This window comes from Oryctolagus cuniculus, chromosome 4 (genome assembly GCF_964237555.1).
Source record: "Oryctolagus cuniculus chromosome 4, mOryCun1.1, whole genome shotgun sequence".
Lineage (NCBI taxonomy): Eukaryota > Metazoa > Chordata > Mammalia > Lagomorpha > Leporidae > Oryctolagus > Oryctolagus cuniculus.
In genome coordinates this window covers 148,691,808-148,697,245 of record NC_091435.1, presented here as the reverse complement: position 1 = coordinate 148,697,245, position 5,438 = coordinate 148,691,808, and the positions used below count along the sequence as shown (strand labels likewise).

At 44.7% G+C, this 5,438-nt stretch overlaps 1 non-coding gene across 1 annotated transcript; it reads right to left on the bottom strand.

Annotated features, from left to right (window-relative positions):
* Positions 1-510: 510 nt before the first annotated feature.
* On the bottom strand, positions 511-582 carry TRNAC-GCA (transfer RNA cysteine (anticodon GCA)). Its single transcript has one exon. It is a non-coding gene; the product is annotated as a tRNA-Cys (tRNA).
* Positions 583-5,438: the final 4,856 nt, after the last annotated feature.

Here is a 5,438-nt window from a genome sequence, read left to right as displayed (position 1 = left end):
ACAATGCATGTCCTGGACTTCAACATCCAGACACCAGGGAGACCACCCATCTGCTCTACAGCTGCACCAGGTGCTAAGGGGGCATACATATCCAATGTATGTGAGCACATACATTGGCCAGCTGTGGTCCTGCACACAGTATAAATTGCTGGATTTTTCCTGGCCTCCAAAGGATTCTAAAACATAGCTATGACCTTGGTAGCATTGCTCTCTGGGATTCTGCCCCAAAACTTTCAACACTGGGAGAACAGTCTGGGTGGGCAATGTACTGAAGACTTGACCATGAGTCTATTACCGAACATCTCTGAGTCTCAATCTCCTGATGTCAGATGGGAATGCTGGTAATGTCTTGTGAAATGTTGGTGAGAGATGGAGGTAATTATAAACAGCCTAGGCAGGTGCCTGCCTGCCCGTATTCTAGGAACACAGAGCAATTTGTTATTATCCAATCAGCCATGAATACAGAAGGTCAGAGTAAAATCCATCTAGAGCAAGAAAATAGAAGCACACAGGGGGCACCTGGATTTGAACCAGGGACCTCTTGATCTGCAGTCAAATGCTCTACCCCTGAGCTATACCCCCTTGCTGAAATAAGCTTGTTTTATAGCATATCTATCTCTCAATGTTCTGGCCCTACAACTCTCCAATGACTCAGGGGAGCTATAATTAGACAGAGGCTGCCTGGAGAGAGTCAGGGCATTACAAGTATTAGAAAAGGTTGATAATCAAAAGAGACAGGACTCTTTTAAAAACTATGTTTGCAGAGCCAAGAAATTCTTGTTCGGCTTGCCAGTATCCCAAGCCTCTTTCCTATCCACCATATTTCACCTAAAGTAGACCTCAGTTCCAGCTGAAGATCATCAAGTTCCCCAAGAATGGCAGCATTGATATGAAGTGGATGATCAGATTCCTGTCATGCCTCCCTTGGCCAAGGTTCCCAGCAATGGAGGCTCACGTTCCTCTTCCTGACTTCCATCAGCTGAGTTCATCACTGGCATTTGATAGATTCATATTGCATTAAACTGACTCTGGGAAAATAAGTATAAATAACAATTGTATGAGACAGCTTTCCTAAGCCATAACTGTGAGATGATTTTCAGTCACACAAAAGCAGATGGTCTTATGTGACTTAGCTTGCCTGAAACTTGGAACACTGTCAACTTTGAAAGGTCATGTGATGATGAGGAACAAGGCTCCAGACAAGAGCCTCTTAATCAACCAAGTAAACTACTTATTCTGGTCCCACCTCCAAAGATTCCTTTTAACTTCTGAACACAACTGTAATTACAGCTGCTCATATTTCTTGACCTCATAAACATCTCCTTTCGCCTGGTAAATTCAGTAGGTGTGTCACTTGCATGTTGGGCCTATTGGGAAATCTCTTTTCTGCCCATTTTCCAGACTGTGCACATTCTTTAGGTATTTCTAAAGGATCCTCAGTCTGGAATGGTCATTTTGTGTCAGGATGGTTGGGAGCATAGGGGAGGGGAGAGACTTCATGCCATTCCTCCACTTCCCTGCTCAGGTTGGAATTGAGAGCTAAAGGGGAAGAGTCACAGTGCATGTTTTTGCTCATTGCTCTGTCTCGCTCTGGACATCAGTGAGGGTAGAGATTTTAGCAGTAATGATATGCTCTGTGTTTCATGTCATTGAATGCCAGTACTGGAAGGGATTTAGAGATTCTCTTTTGCAGACTAAGAAACAGAGATCAGGAGAAGCTGGGCAGCCTTGCTTAAAGTAACAGGAACACGAATGGCAGGATCCCAACCAGGGTCAGAATCTCCCATTGCCTGGAAAGACACAGATGCTTAAAGAAATGTTTGTGAGAGCCAAAAGTTGTGACACAGATGATTAAGCTGCTGCTTGCATCACCTGCGTCCCCATCAGAGTGCTGGTACAAATTGCAGCTACTCTGTTTCTAATCCAGCTTCCTGCTAATGCACCTGGGAGGCAGCAGATGATGGTCTAAGTACTTGGGCCCGTGCCACTCATGTAGGAGACACAGACGGAATTCCAGGCTCCTGGCTCTGGCCTCCCCACCTCACCCCACCCCCCGCCCACTGAGTTATAGCCATCTGGGTAGTGAATCAGCAGCTGAAGATCTCTCTTTCTCTCTCTCTCTCATTCTGCCTTTCAAATAAGCACACCTCTTTTTTTCTAAGAAAAGAAAACTTGTGTAATAAATATCATATTGTGATTATGCAGAGTGTGATAATGGTCTTGGTTTGCTTGAGACTCAGTTTTATTAGTGCATCCCAGAAAGCTCCTCAGAAAACTGGCTTAGTAGCCAGCCCCGATACTGCTTTACTTTTTCACACAGTGTTCCCCACCCCTAACCACCCACTTTACAATTTTGCCATTTCAGACCTCCCATGCTCAGAATACTATTTACTTAAAATTTGTCTTGAAATCAAACCACTATTTTTACTTAGTCTTATCCTAAGCAAAAATATCTTTGAGACCATGCCAGTTGTATTTCTTTCTACTACACATCAAAATAAGTACATAACTATTGAAATGTGTTAAAATTGTATTTAACATAGGCTACACTTACAAAGTGTTGTGCATGTTTCTAAACACTTTACAAATACTCTGCAATACTATTTATTTCATGTTCAACAATCCAATGAAGGAAGAATTATCTCTTTTATTTTACAAATTATGTACCAAGAAGCACAATGAAATTAAATAACTTGCTCAAGGTCACACAGTTGATAAGTCTGTCCCTGTGTCCCAGTGCCATGTCAGGAAACCCTCAGGGATATCTACTATGTTCAACTTGACTGGGCCACCAGGTGCCTAGACATGTGGGTAAACACAATTCTGGGTGAGTCTATGAGGGTTTTCCTGGATGAGACTGACATTTCAGTCAGCAGATGACCCTCCCTCCTGGGGGTACAGCTCATCCAATCAAGTTAAGGCCCAAACAGAACAAATGCTAAGTAGGAGAGAACTCCTGTCTGACTACTCTGAGCTGGACATCAGTCTTTCCTGGCCTCCAAACTTGACAGGAAGCATCCTGGGTCCTGAGCCTGTTCCATCAGACTGGACCTGCCACATCAGTTCTCCCAGGTCCCCTGCTTGTGACTACAGATCCAGTAACCTCTCAGCCCACAGAACCCTAGGAGCCAGCTCCTCACAACAAACATCTCTATACAATCATGGATGCACACATGTAAGTACAGGAGAGGTCTTCAGGCATATTATGAAATACATGTATGAATTGCACAATTTTTTTCCACCATTATTCCATTTTCCATAACTTTTGAAGTATCCTTATATACAAATATGTATGTGAATACATATATAATATGTATATATGCATGTTACATATATATTGTATGAGCATGTATATATCTTTCCTATTGCTTCTGTTCCTTGTAGTACCCTGGCTCACACACACAGCACATTCAGTAAAGAACAGTCAGGCCTGCCATACATTTGAGGATTCTGTTTGCTCCATGAGGCCAGGACAGCACCTACAGCAAGAAAGGGGTTCAACTAATCTGCTCGTAATTCCTAACCTTCCACCATCATGAATGAGGTCACCTGGCAGTAGCAAGTTACTCATTATGTTAATGTTGTTGGGAAGAATTCAGCTTTCAAATGGCCTTGATTTACTTCTGGGGGGTGCGGAATTAAGTCCAAAGTTTTTATAGATTTGACCAGTCTCCCGTGAGTGAAAAAGTTTCACTTTATAGAAAACTGCAGCTTATAGAACACACCCTTGTCTATCTGGGTTCCTCACCCTCCCTGAGCTAATGAATATCCAGGCCTGGGCCCCCACTTTATATGAGGAGTATGAGACACTAATGTCTGTCTAGCTCTCTTACAAGGAGCAGAGCTGTGTATCTCGTATCACCAATCTTTCTGCCCAGGGACTGCCCCAGAACCAAACCTAGGAGCTAGAGCTCTGCTCTCTATGGATGGTTGGACCAGATACTGGCTGCTTCCCTTCCCAAACCTCTTGGCGCTACCTATAAGTTAATTTCTTAAGAACAAAGGAGAATAATTCAAGGGAAAATACTAGTGCTCAGAGGGCAGAGTGAAAACCTTGGAAAAAGCACTGGCTACATGTGTCTTGCTGGATTTCAGAACAGCTATGGTCCAGTGGCTGCTATGTACCTCCTGATGTCCCTCTTTTGAAAGGGTGTATCTGTTGCAGTCATCCTGTGCCTGACCTACCATTGTGGGACAGATAATATGTCTCTTAATTCCCAGGTCTTCAACTGAGAAGGCTGATACAAAAGGACATGGAGTTGAGGAATCACACTCAAGGAGCCTCGTTTCTACCTGGACTTCAATTCTGAGCCTAATTGCATAATAGAATGAGATTTTTGTAAAACCCTGGGAGGAGTGAATATATTTTGCCTATGGGAAGAATGGGAACTGGGGTCAGAGGACAAAATGTGTTTTAAAACATGTGCCCTAGTTTCCTTAACACTGCTCTCACTGAAAAGCAATGTCTCCATCCCGTGCACTTGATTCTGGCTAAGTTTTGGACTTTCACACCAGTGGAGTATGGCAGAAGTAATGCTGTCTGACTTCTGCGGCTAGGTCAGAAAGGGAGATGCAGCTTCCACTAGCTTCTCTTGGTTCCCAGCTTGCTCTAAGGAAGCCAAGCTGCCACATGGAAAGGCCATGATTCCTGTGGTATTCAGAATGCCTGAGGCCATAGGTATCAACACATGTGGGAAGTGTTGGGCGCTCTAACACTTCGTGCTTTAGCCAGCCCTGGAAACTGCAATGCTGTGGGTCCCGTCCCTTGTCTGTCTTGCTGACTATCCCTCCCCAACACCACCAAAACATATAAGACTAACATCTAGACTCTATCCCTCCCTTCACTTACTCTGATCGGCAATGATAAACAGCACCGTCTTGTGGAGGACCCCCAAAGAGTATGTATGACCATGACCAGGAGTAAATCACAGTCCAGTACATGATCTGGTGAGCCATGCAGGAGGCTTCAGAAATGGTCACTTGTATTTGCTGGCACCACCTGCCAGCAAGTTGCTCTACACCTGCAGCTTCCTGTTGATCTGGGGTGAGGGCCAGAGGCCAGTGGTTGCCAAGCTTCTGGCAGATCTTCAGTTTCATTTGGTAAGAACTCCAAGCTGGACACTGTGGCTCAGACTCCTCCTCCGTGGGCATGCCAGGATTCCCCATAAGGTGGAGGTGCAGTCAGCAAGGACACCTCCCACCCACCCCAACTTCCTGGTCAGCTCCTGCCACTCTTCCCACACTCAGTCTGGTAGCTCTAAACTAAAGAAATAAGACATTCTCCTTCTCCCCAGATGGCATCCAGCACACAGTTCCTGTGTCTTTATTCTGTGCCTCCTTCTGCCAGCCAATGCTGTCAATCGTCCTCTTACTGAAAAGCTGTGTGTTACCCAGCACTGCAATAGTCCTCAAAGTATCTCCAAGTTGAAGGCCATGGG